At 44.9% G+C, this 22135-nt stretch overlaps 1 protein-coding gene across 3 annotated transcripts in view; it reads right to left on the bottom strand.

Moving 5' to 3' along the window:
* Positions 1-15284, bottom strand: part of CPEB3 (cytoplasmic polyadenylation element binding protein 3) — a 1717782-nt gene extending 1702498 nt beyond the window's left edge. For 2 of the 3 annotated variants that reach the window (XM_069611374.1, XM_069611377.1), the window contains exon 1: positions 15174-15284. The gene's annotated coding sequence lies outside the window, so the exon portion shown is untranslated. Of the gene's footprint in view, positions 1-14959; positions 15150-15173 lie in introns of those variants that run through there. The other variant, XM_069611376.1, reaches the window with a different exon arrangement.
* Positions 15285-22135: the final 6851 nt, after the last annotated feature.

Here is a 22135-nt window from a genome sequence, read left to right as displayed (position 1 = left end):
ATGCTTCTTAATAGTGTGTTCAACAGTTGTAGGCTCCCCCTCCACCCTCCCCCAATAGCCATGTGGGAGGGAATCGCGCCCTCCTTACCCCGACCCCTGCACGAAATCAAGGCCCGCCTTGCCTGATATCCAAGCTGTAGTGTTCTCTCAGTGCACTTCCCATCCCCACTTTTGTCTAACCCTGTCCCCTGCTACCCGGAAGGCGGCCGCTTCATCATTTACCAGTGCCGTTATCATGTCCATTAAGAACATGTTCTTCACCTTGGCCAGCCATTCCACCTTATTTGGAAGCCCATAGTAAGTCTCTCACCTTGACTGGGTGCGTGTCCATATCGTCCAGCTATGGACAATAATTGTCCTTCCCATCCTGCATGTGTTCCCGCAGGACCCGGAGTTGGGCCGCTCTATAATAATGTCGGAAGTCGGGCAGGCCAAAAACCCCTGCTCCCTGGGGAGGGTGAGCATGGATCTCTTGGTTTTCGGGGTTTACTCTGCCAAATGAAGTTTTGCACTGCGATATGGAGTTGTTTAAAGGTGTGGTCAGGTACCTTCGAGGGGAGGGAGGTGAACAGATATAGTATTCTCAGTAAGATGTTAATCTTCACTGCCGTCATGCGACCGTACCACGAGAGAATCACATTAGTCCATCTTTTTAGGTCCTTCTTAATGCCAGGAATCAGAGGGTCCTAATTGGTCATCACCAGCGCTGAGAGGTTTCTGGTGATCTGCACCCCCAGATATGGGAGCGTCTTTGTTTGCACCCTAACCCCCAGGAATGTGTTTAGTGGATCTAGAATCGTGTCTTATACCCGGAGGGGTAGCAACAAGGATTTAGATCTATTAATTTTCAGCCCCGAAAAGGTCCCAAAGGTGTCAATCAGGGAGAAGAGGGACGGGAGTGATGTGTGGGGGTTAACTACATAGGCCAGGATGTCATCCGCGAAGAGGGAGAGTTTAAATTCCACCTGCAACGTCCTCACTGCTATCGTTAGAGGTTCCATAGTGAGGGCGTATATCAGGGGGGACAAGGGACATCCCTGTCTCATACCTCGGGAGAGACAAAACAAGTCTGTGAGTTCCCCGCTCACTTGTACTCTCGCTGTGGGTGTCCTATATAAGGCAGCTACCCATTTTCTCATGTGCTCCCCAAATCCCATTTTCTGTAGGAGGCCCATCATATACCGCCATTCCACCCTGTCGAAGGCCTTCTCCGAGTCGAGAGAAAGGAGACTGGCATCGAGGTCGGACTCCTGGGTATAGTGAATCAGGTCTATGGTCTTCCAGATGTTGTCCGACCCCTGGCGCCCCTTAAAAAAGCCCACTTGGTCTCCATTGACCAAGGATGGCAGGATCCCCTCCATTCTTTTACCCAGTACCTTAGCCAAAATCTTGACATAGACATTGAGTAGAGATATAGGTCGGTAGGAAGAGCACACAGTCAGGTCTTTCCCCTCCTTTGGTAACACATCTATAATAGCCCCGTCATTGATTCAGGTAGGGTCTCCCCCTGAAGGACTGCATTGAAGACTCTAGCCAGTTGTGGGGCAAGGGTGGATCGAAACAGTTTATAAAACTTTACTGAGAAACCATCGTCCCCCGGAGTCGTGCCTTCCTTCATTGCCTTTATCACTTGGACTATTTCCTCCTCCTCTATCGGGCCCTATACATTTTCTGCAACGTCTCTGGCAAGGCCTGGTATAGGTATCTATTCGAGGAAGTCATCAATTAAAGCCTCATTACTGTCAAATTCAGACTATTGTTTTTAGTAATATTGCTTGAAGGCTCTGCCTATGGTCGGGGTGTCATAATTAAGTGTTCCGTTACCGGATTTAGTGGCTTTAACCATTTTATTCTTCTGAGTTTGCCTCAATTTCCATGCCAAGATTTTATCAGCCTGATTCCCTTTTTTGTAGTACTTTTGTTTGAGGAATTGAAGGCTCCTCTCTGTTTTAGTCAGTAAAAGGTCTTTTAGTTGGATTTTATATTGGTAAAGTGCTGTCGTTTGCACTGGGGTAATGGACACACACGGGGTCTGGCCCGGCTGTAGCCCTGTGATTTTGTCTTGGAGGGGCTTCTCCTGGTTGTCCCTCTCCCTTTTATTTTGCGCTCCAACTTTTCTGAAGGTTCCCCTTATTGTGGCTTTAAATACATCCCACAGCGTGTGTGGGCTAACCTCCCCATTATTGTTAACATCAAAATATTCTACTATGTTCTCTAGTACCATTTTGGCAGTGACCGGGTCCTTAAACAGGGCATTGTTGCATTTCCATCTGCCCCTTCGTCTTTGACCCCATCCTGCTTTCAAGGTGATTCTCACCAGGTCGTGTTAGACCAGGGGACCGGGTCCACCCTTAGGTCTAAGGTGTGCACGAGCAAGGAACTATCTACCAGGATGTAGTCGATCCTTGAGAAGGTTTTGTGGATTTTAGAGTAGTACGTGTATGGGGGATCGCCCTTGTTCGAGAGAGTATCCTCCATTCCCAATTCCCAGTTGGTTCTGTGGAAACTCCTGGATGTAGAATCGTCCCACGCAGGAAGGGGTTGAGGGTACACCCTCTTTCCATCTCTTACTGGATTTATCACCATGTTAAAGTCCCCCCTACAATCAGAGTGCCTTCAACGAAGAATCTTAGTTTGTCCTCGACTCCCTCCCAGAACGGCCCTTGAACTTCGTTCGGGCCATATACCACCCCCAAGGTCAGCCGGGTCCCCTGAAGCCGACCTTTAATAAACAGATAGTGCCCCTCTAGGCCTTTAATTACGGCCTCCGTTGTATAGCCCAGGTCGTTAGCCATTATGATTACCACCCCCCTTTATTTGTTTCTGCATGAAATGTGATATACCTCCCCTATCCGCCTACCCCAAAGCCCTGCTTCTTTCCCCTTTGCCCAGTGTGTCTCCTGTAAGAAGAGCAGGTCCAGTTTGGCCTGTCTAAATTCCCTGCCGAGTAAGGACCTCTTTGTGGGTGAGTTCATGCCTCTAACCTTGAGGGAGCCTATTTCCAGCACAGGTAGTTGGTCAGCCATTACCTAGTGTACGGCTGTCTCTCATTGGGATCCCTGGCACCACCCTTTGACGAAATTCACCTCGCCTTTGCCTGATGACTGGGCTACGTCGTTCACTTGAAACCACCGAATCCTTGGATTTCCACACTCCCCCCCTCTTTACCCCCATCCCCCTCACCCCGGGTGGAGCATGTCCCCAACTGCCCCCTCCCACCCAACCAAGTTCTTTGCATCCTCCCCCATCTCCCTGCCCCCTTCCCCGCCACCCACCCAGTGAGTCTGACCATCCCTGGTACCTGACTTGACCACCATTTTGCCCGCCTCGACGGGGCCTCCCCTTGATGATTTTGTCTCCCTTGTTGAGCCCCCTCATTTACCCCCCACCCTAACCCCAAGCACTGACACCATGCCGTTATACTCTTGTTCGTGCACCCCCAATACTTGCTGTTCGTTTGGGGAGCACACTCAGTAAGTTATTGGTTTACGGGATCACCTTCTCGGACCCAACGGGACCTTCTGTCACCCATTGGAACTTCCCGGGCCATCGCTGCGGTGGGGCGAAGGAGTGTTCAGTTTCTTGAACTTTCTGGATCCTGGGATTCGTCTGCGGTCCCTTGTATTTCCTTTCCCTTCTTTTGCCCCTGCAGCCTCCCCCGTAGGCCGCCTCTGTCATCCGTTTTTTCCACAGTCTTGGATTGCCCCTCTGATGTCCTGTTCAGTGATCACGCATGCTCTTTGGCCCATGTATTGAAAAGAGAGGGAAAAGGGATAGCCCCACCAGTAGCGGACCCCCTTCTCCTGAAGGAACTGCGTCAGGGGATGGCACAGGCGTCTTCTGGCTAGCGTGAAGGCGGAGAGATCTTGAAAGATTGATATTCTCGCATTGTTGTACGAGATATTGTTGGCTTTCCTGGCATCTTACAGAATAATGTTTTTCCCGCATAGTAGTGGAAGCGCACCAGGATGGAGCGGGGGCCCCCTGCTCTGTGCACTCTGTCTATTGTGGGCTCCGTTGATGCCTCGTTTCCTAACAGGAGGTGGACCACATCTCTAATCAACCGGGAAACATCCCTCTCTGTCTCCCCGTCCACCTCAGGGACGCCGAAAAGCCGGAGGTTATTCCTCCTCTGCCTGTTTTCAAAGTCATCCACTTGAAGGGCTCTTTCCTCATCTTTCTTCTCCAGGGCCGACAGTCTGGCGTCCATCTGTGCTTCCAAATCAGAGGTAGAGGACTGATTGGTTTCCAGCTGGAGTAACCTGTCTTCCACCTGTCCACACTTTGGTCCATTTTCTCAGGTTTTTGGCTTATATCTTAATGCATGTCCCTTATTTCTTGTAATATGGCAGCAAACCCCTTTTCCATGGTCTTGGTGTCCTTTGCCATCTCAGCGATCTGGTCCATCCTCCTGTCCAGTACGGGGCTTCCCTGGATCACCCTTTTCTCCCAGAAGCGAAATTCCCGGAGAGACTTCTTCCAACTCATGCAGCTCCTTCAGGGTCCACTGCCGGTACTTTAGATATCCGGGCCCCAGTTAGGCAGTAAGTCCTCACGGGCCCTCTCCTGGGTCTGGCCGAGTACGTCTTCCCCTGGTCTCACCCTTCGAGTCAAGCTTTGTGGATTGCTGCTGCTATCCAAGGCGGGCACACGCCCCAGAGATGGCTCCTGGGGGCCCTTACCTTGTTCAGATTCGCTTGACGGTGGGTGAGTGGAGCTGCACTGGCCTCCTCCCCCATTGGCTCCTCCCCATCACTGTAGGGTCTCCATGCCTCTGTGTGGTAGGGGGGAGGTAGGGGGGAGGTAGAGGGGCAGAGGGGGGAGAGCGGCCTCGCCCTGGCACCAAGCTAGACTCCTTTCTTCCGCTGTATTAGACGCTAGGCCCTTTCTGGGAGTTGGAATTACCCCGTTGGGTCTCTCTTAGGCGGGCACACGCCCTGAGTACTGGCTCAGGGGCCACCACCCTTGAGGGTTCGGGCCGGAGGAGCCTTGCCCTTCGGCCAAAGTCCTGGTCATGGGCTGATGCCTTGATATTGAGTGGTTACCCCTCCCTGTTGGCTATTGGGGTCCTCCGTCTCGGGATGCCAAAACTAGGTGCCTCCCTTCTGTGCACTCGCTCTCAAGTCCAGGGACCAATGTCCCCACTTTGTTTGCCACACACTGGTTCCGTCCTGTGAGTGCCCACCACAATCACCCACCACGGGGTAGACTGTCCTGGAACAGTGAGACCCCCTCCACCAGGCCTTTAGACCAGACCATACAGAAAAAGGGCTGCGTCCTCCCCGTGTGGGATATCCGGGGGGGCAAATGCAGAGGCTGAGATCATCACCGGGGCCGCGGGGGGGCAGGTATGCGCATATGGGAGGGCAGGGCCACAGGCTACTACATCTGTAGCCGGTGTATGCTGATGTGGGTCACTTCCCCAATTCAGATATGCCTTCAAGGACCCCTCTGTGTGCCCTCCGCACCCTCTTTTTCCCCCTTATTGGGGGGTTTGCGGTGCCCCCTCACCAGGCTCTCCCCAGGCTGACCCACTCTCCTGCCTCTCGGCACCCTGGTTCTCCTCTCCTCTGCTGTTCCGCGTGGGTCACGGTCCTGTGGGGAAGTGCTTCCTCTCCGTTCCCTGCACTCTGCCAGAGGTGCGTCCGCCTCTGGGCCTTCGCAGCGTTGTTCCACGCCTCGTCACCTGCCCGCGGGCCTTCTCCCGCTGCAGGACTTGCTTCCCGGTGTTCGTTACCCTCCAGGGGGCGATAACTCTCTTCACGGGCACAGGCTGACACGTCTACCGCCCCTTCACACCGGCCGCCTTAGCGCTCTCTGTACCTGAGCGTCCACCTCGAGGCTGCGTTTCTTGGGCCCCACGACCCGACCTCTCCCCCCACCACCACACGAACTTGGGGAGAGGATGTTGGGGCGCCCGATCCTGGGCAATCGCCCTACGGCTGGTCTGCTGAGGAACTCTCCCGCCGCAGACTCTGCTGCACCGCTCCTCCCACGCAGTCTTCTGCTACTGGTTCACCTCGCGGTTGGCTGCCAATCTTAACACTGAAACTCCTGAAGCTACATCTTTATAGAACAGGTTTTGTCCTTCCTCTTGGAAGGTTTTTCTCCTCAATTTCGGCTCTCTGCTCCGGACCGCACCCCGCCTGGGAATACCACTAATCAGCCATAGTGACATCTGGAGAGTCTCGCCCCTAGCTCCACAATACCCGTACCAGACAGAAGACACATCGGGGATCGTCTTCACTCAGGCCATCACACAGAAAGACTCAGGTAAGCCTCACCCTAGATGATACTGACACAGAGTTATTGGAATGTGTATTACTACTTAATGAGAATATATGGGATAAAAGCATGTAATAACTAGGATTATGTTAATGATCGCATATCAGGTTCAGTTGAGAGATGAATATTGATAAATGGCTTGGTGCTGCTTTAAGATGGCGATCGGGTTCACTGGCATGCCAGGTGATGTCATCACGCTGTATAGCTTGGCAGGTCACAATGATTTATTTTGCGGAATATGTTTTACTTCTGTTAAGGAAGTACAACATCTATTGTCTAAATGAAGATCACACATCAAGTTCCTTGTAGGGGGGAACTAGTGAATAATCTCATTAACCATCACATAAGATCTGCATCATAGACAGGTTACGCGTACATTCACGTGATGTCACTGTGTCACACGTTGCGTGACATATCACGTGAGTAGCATGAGTAGTATGACACAAGCGTGTCCCAATTTTTTTAAGAGTCCATAGGACTCTATGGGGATTTTCAGTGCTGTTACCGCCGGCACCCCCCCAGAAATGGGCAGAAAGTGTAGATTTGTACCTCTAGCAAAAGGCTCTTGACGGCTGCTTCTGGAAATGTATGCTAAACCTTCCTCAGGCAGTGCACATGGAAATTCTAAGATTGGAACTGGGCATTACCTCTCTGAGAGCCCTGGCACTGAGACGTAGAGGTGAGCTGTATCTGAAATCTGTTACCTCTCCCAGATGCCCTTTATTAGATACCTTGGATGTCAATCATTGGACCAAGACAGGGAGTGCTGGTTAAATATAGATCTTGCAGGATATGTAATTTACCTCGTATTTTAGAAACCCTGAGGCATGTCATGACAAACTGCAAAGAACTCGGAAGCATATATATGTGTAACCTCAGAGCACATGTGGGGGATTATGACGACATTAAGACTAAGAATTGTTGGTTTTATTGCCTAAACTCTGGAATAGTTCACTTACCGATTGCATTATATCTAATTTGGACAATAGTGGACAAGCTTCTACATTTGGAATCTGCATGATTTTAAGAGTTGATCAAGATCTGGATACATGGCTGCTGTTACTTGTTTTTTTTTATTGCTGAACTGATAATGTATATATTATGAAGTTGTATTTTATATATTTTATTAATTGTTTTATCTAGATTTGTCTTGTTTGTTTTATGTGAAATGTTAATTGTGAGCTCAACACATTAAATGAAATAAACAAATAAGTTATACCTTTTGTTGAACTTGAACATTTGAGCACTTTTTGAACAAAAGACAATCTCAATCACATCCTTGGCGGTATCCCGGCAGTAATTGCACCGGGATACCGCCAATGCAAATAGCGTTACCGCTTGTAGGTCTGGTGCACTTTGCACCAGATCCTGAGTAGTGGTAAGGCTACAAATCCCCATTTTTTTAAGAGTCCTTAGTCCTTAGGACTCTTTGGGGATTCTCGACACTATCACCGCCGGCAGTCCCGAAAATGGCCGAAAACATCCGAAAACGGGCAGAAAGCAGAGATTTTTACCACCAGCAAAAAGCTGGGGGTAAAACTCCACCTTTCCGCCCAACTCGTTATTATGCCAGCCCTTAAATGCAGCGGTAATCGCGTGACCGCCTCATTTAAGGGCTACCAACCAACTTGTGATGAGGCCCAATACCTTTAACAACTTACAGTTCGTTTTAGAATGTGAGAGCTAGGATAGGATTTCCGACACAGGACATTTTTTCTTTGGACATCTTGACACTTGACTGACCCTTAGTTTTGGATGAGGTAGGGAAATACCTCCTAGATTAGGGACAGTGAGGTATTTTCCAAGCCCTTTTTCGTTTCAACAAAAGTCTATAACAATCACTATGAGCTCTCTGTGTCCGCATCTCATTCCTGGCTCCTCACACCAGGCACTGCAACAAGTCTCTGCACTTTCTTGATCAATTTACAAATCCATTAAGAGAGAGAGATCCACAAATAGCAGAAGCAGATATGCTTAACTGTGAACCTGGAGAATTTTGTTTGGGAGGTCCTCATATACCTTTTAGAAGATGCAGCAATATTATATGAAGTGGTATTGAAACATTCTGCTATTGTAAAATATAAATTAACAGCATAATTTCACTATTGTATGGCAGTAATTTGATTGCACGGACATGTAGGTCATCACAGTGCATTCCCTCAGTGTGTGATGCTACAGCACAGTGTGCTTGGGAACATCAGGACACCACCCCCGAGGCACTCTGAATGCTCGCGAACATGTCAGACTGTATGAATGGACGTGTACACTGTGCCAAGACAACACATGTCATGTGCACCCTCACAGTGTCCACATCTGTTGCCTACAAGTGGTGATGACAGGTGAATACCAGAAGGTGGTGAGATGGGCAAAACAATTCTGAAGCATGATCGGTGCATTAGCATTCATATATGTTGAACCATAATGGCAGCCTGTCCACAACTACATATGACCAATGCATTTTATCAACAGAACCCAGACCACTAGACAACACCGACCCTGAGATGCCGCCACTTGAAGGGGATGAAGAGGAAGTGTCAGATACACTGCAGCATACCCCCATGCAGAATGGGGCTGATGGAGGTACCCTTGATATGAATGGACAGTTGGAGGAAGTACATAGGCCTGTGCACATCATGGCCGATGTGGCAACAGCACCATCCACGAGCTCAGGGGACTATGTGCCTGCAATACCTCCAACAAATGCATGAGTGAGAAGAGGGCCCAGTACCAACAGGCCAGTCCCCAATCCATATATCACCGGGGAGGAAGAAATGTGGCAGTGTCGGCTAGCCATTCGTAACCAGCACACAGCCATGCAGTCCTTACTGGGTGAGGGCCTGCAGTGACTGACATCTCACACGGCCGCTGCCAGGAAGGCCCTAGTGGGAGAGATGTGGGGACTGAGGAAGAGTCAGATGCGCATTAACCGCAGCATGAGCAGGTCGCAAATGTGTCTGCACGGAGACAGCACTGCTGCAGTTAACAGACAGTCATCTGCAATGGAGGGTTATGTGGCGGCAATGACCAACACCTGCTGCAGGAGCTCAAACCCCACAGCGGTGTCCTCAGAAACACTGGGACAACGCCTTCCTAAGGGGCCTGCCACACCTAGCAGCCCGCAAGACACCTCACTGAGGCATCCACGCACTAAAATAAATGTCTTTCTGTGTTGATTTGCCTTTAATAAACTTATTTGTTTAAGCTCTTTTCTGAGCACATAGGGATTTTAGTCAGTCTGCTTAATGATTACAGTATTTTCATTATCCACGTTGGGATATGGGTGATACCACCAGTGGATTGCAGTTGTTGAGAGCACAACATGTGTAGTGTCTGCTGCACTCTCTGCATATTATGGCAACACAATCCCGGAATATTCAATGGGGCGTTGCTGATTCTCTCTATAACAACTGGTGGAGCGATGCATATTGGCATGTCAAACCTATGGGCAACTGCATGTATGGCGATGTCTTGTAATGATGCGCTACATGCCTGCTCTTCATGCGTACGCTGGCAGCGTTGACATCGGCAGGTGATGCTACAAATTGTTTGTTATGTCATACATCTTTTAAACAGCCATTCCCTTACCTGGTGTTATGGCATGTTCTTGCATTGTGGGTGAGGCACAGGGGTGGCCTGGCCTATTGGGAACCCTGGAGATTTCCCGGTAGGCCTGTGCCTCTTTTGTGTGGTGACCTATTGTATTTCCAAATGTTCTCATAGGAAAAGTGTTGTGCTTGCTGAAAATGTGTAATAGGGTGCCATTTTGAAAATGATTTCCAGGGCCTCCTTTGGTCCCAGTCCACCCCTGGTGAGGTAATGTCTATCTTCCACTGTCCGGGAACAACCGGTTCTACATGAGATGGGGAGAGGTGATCAGAGCATCTGCTAGTTGAAACGGGGGAGCCATCCCCATCTTTCCCCTTGCATCTATCTTCCTACTCGTCAGTTTCTGCTGCTACATAAAGCCTACTGCATCAGTCATTGCTTAATATTGTGGCCAAATGAATGTACTGCTGTTGCGTACTGTTTGCTGTGCTTTGCTGGCAAGAGTTGCTTCATTTATTTGGGCTAGGAATGCATTTGCCCCCTTTTTGAGGGTACTTGCCTATGTTTGTGTTATGAGCAAATGCAAGTGCGCATTTTTTTGGTGCAAATCAGGAATCCCAGGTTTGTGAATTAGGTGTTGGTTCATGTTTGCTCCCTTTTAGTGCACACTACCCACTTGCATGCCTAATTTATTTGATGTATATGCTTTATGCCCACATCGCGCACATTTTGTGATCATTTTACACTTCTTTTGTGAAAAAACACATTTCTGAGATGTGTACTTCTGAGAATAAGGAGCATCTATTTCTGGTGCGTTCATTGCGCATTTCTTGCAAATCTCAGATTTGCACCAAAAATATTTTTGGAGAATCTGCCCCTCTGCGTGTGTATTTCATAAAGTGCATTCATTTTAGTGAAGAACATTCTTATTTTCAACATAGACACAATATCCTATGGTCAAAGATGCAATTGCAAACACAGCATCGCTTTGAGAATGTTCATTGCTTTTGCACCAAGCGTGATGTACATGCTCCGTTTATCTTCCTTGCTACAGTTCAAAGCCATAATCTTCTGCTGCAAACATCTTGTCAAAGCAAAGGCACTATGAGGCTGTGACAATACGATAGTCTATCCAAAGCCCAGGCACTAAGTAGACCCCTGACCTGTGCCATTGCAAAGGCCTTTTGTGTCCAGCTCTGTCCACCTCACCCTCGTAACCTTTAGTCGGTGCGTGCTCCCCTGATTATTGTCCTACCATCCGCCAAAAGTGTGTCATTGGTGCGCAGTTTATGGACCACTACTGTCCGTCCTACAGCAAAATACAAGCTTGTGGTGTTTCGTTCACCATAAAACGTAGCCCATTGCTGTCTTGCTAACCATAATAAACTCGATTGATATTTAGTCCACTTCAAAATACACCCCACTTCTATGTCACCAACCCCCAACACGCATTCCAATACAAGATTACTGCTGCGCTGGCACATCACATAACCCACCGTTGTCAATCGCACCCTAAAACACAATGCACTGCTGCTGCCCTGCCTCTCTTACATCCATCACAAAAGTCCAAAGCCATTCAGCCCTCTTCTAGACCAGCTACTGAATATGGAAACAACATCATTTGTTAAAACCAACAGGCTGCACCTTACATGAGAGCAACCGATTAATTCACAGATAGAACCGGATGCCAAGTTCCTGCAAAGCGTTTTTGCCCTGAAGTAAACAAAGACTCGTTGGGTAATCCTGGGTGTGCTGGTGTTTGGCAGAATGCATACTGCCTAGAACATTCTCCATCTTGGTCAGGTTGTTTTTAAGATCCAACGTAGTGCCCCTCTGGTGACGACCTAGGCAGCTGCCAAGAATTGTAGCACAAATTCATGCCTGCTCTGGGCAAAGTTCAATTGAGACAAGTGTAAGCGCCAGCAGACTGATAGATAAACTCCACCTAGGCTTTCTTTGTATTTAATCTGTGTTTCTAGCACCTGAACTGTGTCTTAGCACTGCTGAAAAGCAACTTCTTTTTCTGCCATCTGCTCCAATTTCCTTCCCACCCTGCCCATATGCTTTACTGGCACCTTGAAGCACCAGGTTTGACTCACATGGTAAATTGTAAATCAAGATACAATTAAAATAAAATAGCTATTATTGCACCATTTATATGAGAAGAGAATGCTAGGCAGCCACCTAAGGCACTACTTTAAGTGTGGGCACCAATTTACCCATATAAACAATAAATGGGCCCCTATTTGCATGAAAGGGGCTGCAAAACGTTTGCACGCTCCTTGTAGGTAATACATTTGAGAGGGTGATAGGGGGAGAGACATTCTCAGCTAGTTCGTTGTTAAAAAGCAGCACATTTTTAAAAAAAATACCTTTATTTAGCTGTTTTTATCCTTTTTTGATCTCCTTATAGACCCTCTCCTCTACTTCTTTTTGTTGGTATCCACCCATTTCAACTCATATATTTCAACAAAAACATTTCTATACAATCCCTTAAAATGAATACACATTTATGGGCTGAGCCATCTGACCTAAAAAGTATAAATTGTGTTTGTTCAATGTTAAACTGGCCAACATTTGAAAAATAAATAAGAGGAAAAAATTCGAATCTTAAAATTACAAATATTTAAATATTTCAAAATTAAATAGCAAGTATGAATAGGATACACAAAAGAGGCAAACAAGAATGAATACAAAACAATCACGTAGAATGGTGTAAAGGTGGCGGTCAGCAGCAGCTAAACCATAGTAACAGCGATTCACCATACCTCTCCACACACATGCGTTTGGCAGGTGTCACCCACCAGGGAATCTGTTCAATCATCTGCCAAGCCCATTGTCTGTCGATTCACTACAATGTACTCTCACCCGCCAAAAACGAAATTGTGTATTTTCACCCACCCTCTGACCTCAAAGGCTTGTGAGGTATGGGTTTCCCACGGTTTTCCAATAAATGGAGGGAGATAACTAAAAAATAAAAACTAAGCCTAAAATTCTGTGGAGAAAGGGCCCCAAAAACATTTTATTTTCAAGGTTTGCATCTTGAATGGCTCCACTGCGCTGGGCTTGCGGTGAGATGGCTTTCATTCAGATGTCCTAATTCCATTTCAACACCTCTTACCATTGAAGAAAGGCTAGTTGGCTGTGTTTTAGAAACCCCACCCCTCATTGGTTATTTGTTATAGGTACCCAGTTCTCGAAAATCTCGTAGCACTGGTTGTGGGTTCATAAGTGGATACATCTATAAGCCCCATGGAGGATATTGGGAGGAATTTCAGAAAATGAAACTATCTTTTTGTCAGCAAGGGCATCTGTCCACCATTCGGTGCCCCTGGTTTACCATGTTGCATTATTTTCAAAACCTATGTTCCGGTGTTGCTGCTGCAAATCACACGTTCAAGCACTGACCCTAAATACCATGTTAATAATAGTAGTGATATTTTAAAAGCCACTTTGTTTTTTTTTTAAACAGCTAATTATGACCAGCTATCACGTTGATAGGGTACATAGATAGTACTGATCGCGGTAAATATGATGCAGTACTTTCTATGTACCACATGCGGTAAGTATCCCGTGCGATTCTAACTCATAATTAGCAGGTATTTTAAAATTAGGGGGCATTGAAACTACTCCCGTGTTTACCTTTACCATCATACTTATAATGGAGCCATAAGTCAATATGTGGGGCATCTCAACAATTTGGAGAGTGCTCCACAACTATACTTTCCTCACTGCCCGGTAGATAATCGTATGTTCTGAAAGTATTATACACGAAAGGAACTTTCTAGCCAACAGAACCACATTGCCAGAGACTTTAATGGTTTGCGATATTTTTTTCAGCAAGGGCAATCATAACAGAACGTGTTCTTTATATCTTCTTACAACATGGGACAGCCATGGAGACATTGTGTGTTTGATGAAGTTTTCCTTTTTTCTCAGTTATTACTTGAAAATCAATAAGTTTTAATCCGACACACACAGCACTGGTGCAGGTGCGCCAAGTGACTCACAGGACTCGGAAAATATGCGATCTAACATGCATACTGGCGGCACATATTAAATACATGCATTGTACATGACGACTTATAAATGTACAAGGGACATAAATGCTGTACACCCACCGCCTGGTCATTTTCCCCAAAATCACACTTACTATACAACTTCATGCCTGAACACGTACTTCATGTCTGAACACGTAGTGTACTGGCAACGTGTTGGTACTCTGCGTATCTACCTATATACATTCGAAACAATCGCCTCTACAAAAACGTATTTCACTCGCAATAGAGTCAACGAAACGCTTAGTCAAGTCAAGTTTAAAGTTGGTACGCGCACAGTATGTCATAGTTAACCAATGGTGGGAACGGATGCAATGGATTATGCAGTGGTGGTGTGTGTATATAAACAACTACAGCTGCACTGCCTCCTTGATTTAAGGTGATGTCCAGGTGCTCGTCTTATTCAAGCCATATGTGATGGATGTGAACATGACCGAGACTCCTTCTCAGGCCCTATTCAAATGATTGGCCACATTCATCTGACTGCCTCATAGGAAAGTATGGGCTTTGTCGTGGTTAATGCTCTGCTAAAATAAGATAAGCGTGTTTGGCATTTCAGGAAGGCAGAGACATTCTGACAAGGGTAGTTCTGTGTGTGGCATTTTGACATGTACTTTACTACAAACACCAAGGAATGAAGGGCGGCATGTGCAGCCCAGTGCTGCTAGGAGAAGCTGTGAAGGGGATTGTTTTCAGAGAGGCTCCCTAGTCAGGCAGCAGCACACTGCAGCACTGCAGCAAGCAAGCCTAGCCTGTCATGCACTCATACTTCATTTCCTCTCTGCAGTTCTCGAGCAGCACAACTTACACCCGTTACCTTTTAAAGCCGTGATATGTGTAAGTAACAGCTGTCATTCGCATGCTTGCTCGCATGCAAGAGCGAGGAGCTAGATCACCAGCTGTGTTGTACGATTGCATTTGTCAGACATAGAAAACATCTTCCTTCAGTGTTTATCCAAGAAGTGTAAGAGAAAAACATGAATACTCTGGAGCGATTGTGGCTTTGCCCAACGCTCATCAGGAGAATAATTCAGTACAAATTCGCCCCTTTCGTCAAGGTCAAGACCTACCTTTATTGAATGAAGCCAGCCGCAGGTGAGGAGGACAGCAGGCACACGGCAACTTTTAATAGAAGCACACAGGAGCCTTTGCAATGTCACTAAATATAATAGCAGCTGGCGTTTGCTTGAAATGCCCGTTCAGAGGATCTCATAAACACTGCTTTCCATTTCCAAAATGCAGTTCCCTTTCATGCGGTATTTTCTAAGGATAATTAGCAGTTACCTGTCAGTGTTAATTTCTCGGCAGATCAATAGAATGGCCCCGGCTTTTGCTTCTTTCGGTTTCCCTATGACAAATATATGACCGCTCTGTCAAGAGCAGTGCACTTTGACAAGTGAGGTGGCAGTGCGCGTGCGCGTGCAGGAACTGTGGGAATGGAAGTTCCAAGGGTGCGGGCCCTCCCCCTCCCTCTGCTCGCATTTCTAGAACTACAAGGATCGCATGAGTTCAGCACGTTTATGCAGCTGCCTCGGTACAATTTTTTAAAACGCATGCACCGATTGAACTAACGTATAGCGGGGAGCGATTTGGTTTCGGAACCCTGAAACAAAACCTTAAGCATCAGATATGAAAGCAGTAACCGAAGCCAATAGCATCAATCCATTTAGGTTATTGTCTTTATTAATAATATATTTTGAGAGACTTACTATTATTATTGGGGGACTTTTTTCCTATTTATTAGTGGAATATTTTAGGAGGCTTGCATTAATCAGAAGGAGATTAAATGGACGGTAAAGAATATTTATTCCACATAGATAACCAGTAAATGGCTGAGGGCTTCGATACGCATGCCCTGTTTGGCTTTGTTGGGAAAAATTGGCGATAACTAAATTACTGCCTCCTTTTTTATTAAACACATAAAAAAGGTATACATAATAAAAAAAAGTCAATCAGAGCATCATGAAAAATACATTGGATACAATACATAAAAACGCCCTCATATAATTCCGAGAGAGAACTTAAAATTCCAATTAATTAATCAATCAATAATGTCATAGCTAAATTCAGTGCAATACGCCAATGCTAAACCGTCCATTACAATGTATGAAATGAAAAGTTTGACAATAAGATCACAAATACTACAAATTAATTTTTGATATCAAAGTAAACCAATTTGCTCTAGCAGTCCATTTAAGGTGCTTCCTAATTTAACAATTTCGCAAACCCGGTTACTGCCAGGACCAAGGAAGTGATATAACACGCAAAACATCTTAAAGTGCTTTGACATTGGAAAGAGCATATTTACACAGTCAATTTAAGTGCTTCACAATTTAATGATTTGACAAACCCTGTTACTGCCAGGACCAGTGAAGTGGTACATCCAGCAAGACATGCTTGCCACACACCATCACTCTCATCCCAGTTTAAGGCCTCCCCAAATCGCTTGAAGTAGTGCAAACAGAGGCCATTGCGAGGCATGCTAAAATTACATGCAGAAAAAGGGGATAAGTAGGTGCACACCAAGTGTTTCAATTATAAAGTAAACTTTCTAAATGTATAACAATGTAGATATTCTTTCCAGGTGCGGGGGAGGAAAAGTGATCCTGGCACAGAATCACTATAACATGTAAGTGAGGAAAAAAACGAGGATCCAAAGGTAGGAGCCCTCCCGTCCCCTGCACTCTTTTCAAAATCCATCAATTGATGGTTCATCAATGTCAAATAAATTCAACTTAATCATTCCATTGTATTTAGAGTTACATAAATAATGAGAAAAATCACTTGTAAGTTGCCGTTGAATTGAATGTTAGCATTAATTCAGAGTTACCGCTAACTACAGAACACACTTGCTAGCTACTTATCTGACCCGGTATTTTTTATTCTGTTTTTTTACAGAAAACCTTATCTTTTTTCTAACTGTGCCGGACACTCCACGCGATTCGTTTAGGATATAGGATTTAGCACTTTCAGACCTCCAGATCTTCTGACCTGGGCGGTAAGCTATAATTTCTTGTAATTTTCGAGTCATCATTATTCTAAGTAAATTTTGACCTTGCGTCTGTACCTCTTGACGGTGTCATGGATACATTTTGACTAAAAACTCTATGCAGAATCTCATGATTAGCATTTAGATTTATAAAGTCACTTTTTATATGATGTCAATATGATGTCAATATATATCCTATTGCAGGTACTTTGATCATGCGGGTCATTGCCATACCTCTTATTTTGTATTATAGGTGCTCCACATTCAGGATAGGAGCCTCGATATAAATTGGTGTGTTAAGATTTGGAACACATCCTCCTCAACCATTGCCGGGGACGACATAGTTCTCACCTACTCCACACTTAAGGTATTTTTAGCAGGCAATATGGTTGTATTTTGGTTTGGAAGCACACTTTGAATTGTAATTTTCCACTTTTGGGACGTGTAATGAGCATGTTGATGCGCACTGGCCACTTTGGTGGCTCCTCTAATCAGGGTACACTGGACTAGCAGCTTTAAGTTCCTTTAGACTTGGCAATACAACTCTTGATTGACCTTTGCTTATTCTTCTATTTATGTTCTATTTATGTACGTGATTATAGTTGAAAGGACTGAAACGCTCTCTACTCATGTATTTTTTACAGTTTAAACCTGCTTGCCTCAAGAAGAAGGGATATTGTTCCCGAAACGCGTCAGCCACTACTCAATTGTATACATGGACTACCATTACTTATCACTTTGTTGACAGTTATCTTAGCTTTTTCGGTTCAGAATCTAAGTGTGAACTGATTGTTTATTGCAAATTAAAAACCTGTTTGGTTTCTTTTTACAAAAACTTACAAGTGATTTTTCTCATTATTTATGTAACTCTAAATACAATGGAATGATTAGGTTGAATTTATTTGACATTGATGAACCATCAATTTATGGATTTTGAAAAGAGTGCAGGGGACGGGAGGGCTCCTACCTTTGGATCCTCGTTTTTTTCCTCACTTACATGATAAATTACATGCCTTAAAGTCTCTGTCTGATGCCTTTCTTCATAAAACCTACAAAAGATTTGATCGGGTGATATCATACCATATTTACAGTGAATTTCTCTTGTAGGTATTAGGTGCATTTTAAATCTAGAGAGTGGTCTGCTGTGGTGCTGGTGTCATTTTGCAGTGTGTTTGCTGTTTCCACGACTGGAGGAGGAGTGTGCAACCTACTGTTTAAAAAAGGAATTACACGAGCGGAGAAGAGAATGGTCTGCTGTGGTCCGCAGTGGGATAAGGGCTACGGCCCGGATTGATGCCATCACAGGTTAATCTCCTCGGTGAGGTGGACATTTTGGTGAGTAGCAAAGAGTAAAAGGTGTAAACAATCCAATAGGATATCTGTGGGACCAACTGTCTTTTGCCATATTGAAATGCCACATTGAAATCCTTGAATCGTGTGTTGGGTGTCTTTGTAAATCTGCGTTGACGAGACAAAGCCAGAAGAATAATTTTTCTTGATAGCAGCCTCACGCAGGAACGTGGCACCTTAACGGTGTCCTCTTATTACGATCTCTAATTTCTCTGAGTTCAAATATGGCCCACATATATAACTTGCAAAGTGCGGTTTTAGGGGACGATTTAGTGAAGTAGATTGAAGAACCATCTGAAATCTAATTTCAAGTCTGCATTATGTCCGCAGTCGTGAGAATTAACATTGCAAGGAAAATGCATTTATGATAATCAGGCTCCCTCGTCTTCGGGCCTAAATGAACAGGGGGAATTTCAAACCATGGCTATTTCTACACCAAACCATCTCACCTTGACGGAAGCATAGGCAATACGTTCAGAATATACACTGACTGCGACAACTTAAAAAAAAACATATCCAACTTTTTTTCAATTCGGAAAAGTCAGCGCCTGAATGACATTGCCCAGATGGAAACAAGCAAATCAATAGATCTATTGGTGCAAAGTCGTGGATTCATTAAAGATCATCTATCTACCCCTAAGCTATGGAATACTTACGAAGGAGGGCAAGTTAACTCACAAACGTCTCAGAAAATGTCTTTTGAGCTGAATGCGATCTCAGTCTCAGAGACGGACTTGCCAGATATTGACCAACGTCCAAAAGAAGAGCGACAGAAGGTCTTTAAATCGATCCATGGCAGTCATGAGCCCGTGAAGGGGTGCTGTAACGTCGACAGTGCTCCCACTCTGTCCACACTCAATTTCGTACTAACCTCGCTAGTGAAAGTTTTTGAACTATTGAGAGGCAAAGTGTATCAGCACACCGGAATACTGATGCAACTGACGAGAGATATGGAAGAAAGTGAAAGCACCCTAGTGGGATTAAAAACTGTAATAAACTCACTAAGCGAAGATGCCTTGACAAATTTAAAATCGGACACAAAGAGACAATCAGAATTGCTGACTGCCATGCAAGTAAATTGGGCAGGTGCAAACATGGAATTGAGAATATTGAATCAGAATGTGAAAGATATGAGGCAAGTGATGCACTGTTATCATCAGGATAAATATGGATCCGGGGTGGATAACGCAGCCCAGAAGGGAATAGAGCCGGTTTTGGAAGACAATTCTCTCTCTCTGAGTCAATTATGGAGGAATTTGTGCGTTTGGCGCAGATATCAGAGGTTGCATACCTGCAAAATCAGAGAAAATAGCACTACACAGCTCGGAGAATAATCAGCTAATGCATGAATTTAAGGATACAAGCAGTAAATCTAGTGATAAAACAAAGAACAGACTGAAAAAAAGCAGGGAGTGCAAATAATAGAATCCATTGGGAAAAAAAAGCAGGTACAGAAAACAAAACATCAAAGAAGGAAAAAGACCCGTAAGTCTGAAACAACACAATTTGTTCGGAAGCTAAAGCTGCCACTCGTTAGTGGGAAATATTTTTCAACACAGACCAAGCACATGGAAGTAGAAAAGAATAGAGAAACTTTCAATGATGAGACCCGGGGGGGGCAAAAAGCAGGGACGTCATTTCACCAAAATGCCTGGGGTAGCAGAAGTAACATCACACGACCCATGACCTCTGATGACATCACAGGAAGTGATGTCATTTGACCCCACCCCAAAGTGACATCACGGGAAGCGATTGAACCCAACCTTTCACCCCTTCACATAACAGGATGTGGCATCACATAGCAATGTTCCTAAGTAAACCACAATAAATATGGTTACAATATCACTGTAATGTGATATATATTTCATACAAGAATGAATCTCCATATGTATCATTACTATCAGTGTGTATATGCCCATATTACCAAATTGCTGTGAATGCAAACAGGCGTCCAAGGCTAAATGATAATGATGTGTTATTTTTATTTTTATTGATTCTGCTGATTAATCAACTTTACAATTTTACATTTGAGATAATCTTTTAAGATTTTGCACAATTTCAAAGGATTACACAACACAATATATTACAATTATTAAAACCTTTCTAAAATTCACTTAATACGAAAGCTGAACTGTCCTTAGACCAAGAGTTAAAACAATGTTATTATCATACTTCTTTACATTTCAATTTCGTTAATCATTATTCACACTTTACATAAATATATTAGCTCAACTTCAATGCATGTACAAAATTCAGAGAAACAATTCGCAATATCAACTGTTGACCTGAAAATACATTTTCCCACAATTGATCTGTCGTCAATGTGCAATGTTTTTCAAACAACTTCTCAAAGTGCAAGGTGCGTAAATCATCTAACATTGGACAATTGATCAATAGATTCGTAACGTCTCTTTAGTTTGTGCATTCATACAAAACTGACACACGTTCGCACAATCCTGAATGATTCCACGTCTATTTGGGATGTCTCTTGTAGGCCATAGATTGAACCAAAGCCGCAAAAATTCACATCTGTGTGAGACAGAAGGTGATTTAAGCATGTATTGTTCAACAGTGCCCTGTTTTTTCTCATGAAATGGATTGTTCCTAAAATCTTTATATTTCATACATTTATCTCGAGTGAAAATCCAATCATGTTCAAATAGCTTAATTTTAGCTCTATAAGGATTTTCCAAAAGGGTTTGCACAGATATTTCTACTTCCGACAAGGTCTGAATGACAGTATCATTCCATTTCTGCACAAACCTATGGCTTGACGTAAACATATACTTAGATAAAATACTTAATAGCAGTTTGATTCTGGCGCTATCAGACAATTCCTAAATAGTGATATTAATTGCCATAAGTAACTGGTATACAAGGAAATCAACCCACATTCATATCGAACCCACACAACTGGTACACAGTTGGTAGGCTTAGAATGCGCCTCCAATATCGCCCGTCAAATTTCAGCAGCATCAGTTCACTAAAAATGGTCTTTGTTTCGGCCCCATACAGCAATATCGGAGTCATTTTTTGAGTGAAAAATGTGATAACAGGACTAAGAGAACATTTTCTTTATTTCGCCTGTATGATGACAGACTGGGCTATCGCTTTATCTAATTTTGCTTCTAAGTTCGCGTAATATTCTTTGTTAAATCTGGTATTACTAATCACCACGCCTAGATATGTATATTGCTGTACAATTTCCGGGGTCACGATCAGTAAAAAACAGTTCATTATGTGTTTTTTCCGTCCATTATTATTACATATCATCATTTTAGTTTTATTCAGATTAATTGTCAACAGATTTTGATTAGCATAATTTGAAAGTGCATCCAATAGGCGTTGTAGGCCTTCTGGGGTCTTTGACATCAAAACAAGGTCATCTGCATAAAAAAGGGCCGGAATTTGTTGACCATTTATCTTTGGTGCATCATTGTCAATATCTTCGAAGCCCTCTGTCATGTTTGAAATAAAAAAATGTAAAAGGGCTGAGGTGGATTAATAGGGGAGCCACCAGGGGGCATCGAGATGTTCAGAAGCATCTCAGCCTAGTTCCTCCGCAGGGCCCGTTTTATGGGGAATGAGCCCCCCCAGACCCCTAGAACTGAGCATCTGATCCCCCCTGGAGCATCTTAACACGGCGGAGCAGAGGAGGAGTGAAGTCCCGGAGTCTCTACGCCCCGTATTACTTGAACTCCGAGCCGGCAAACAGGAGGCGGAACTACCGCGCTTTGCTGCCCGGATCCCAGCTCCAGGACGAACGGCTGGGGGACGTCAGTTTGGCGAGAATACTGTGCTGCGGGGCCTCTAAGCGTCTCCTTCCCAGGCCTAGGAGTCTCTTCATCCTGCATTCCTGGCGGCCCGAAACGGCGGGAGGGAGGCGGACCTCCCGTGCTTTGCTGCT

This window comes from Ambystoma mexicanum, chromosome 8 (genome assembly GCF_040938575.1).
Source record: "Ambystoma mexicanum isolate Mex_15411 chromosome 8, UKY_AmexF1_1, whole genome shotgun sequence".
In the NCBI taxonomy this organism is placed as follows: domain Eukaryota; kingdom Metazoa; phylum Chordata; class Amphibia; order Caudata; family Ambystomatidae; genus Ambystoma; species Ambystoma mexicanum.
Note: the sequence above shows the minus strand (reverse complement) of the source record. Positions and strands in the feature narration are given on the sequence as shown.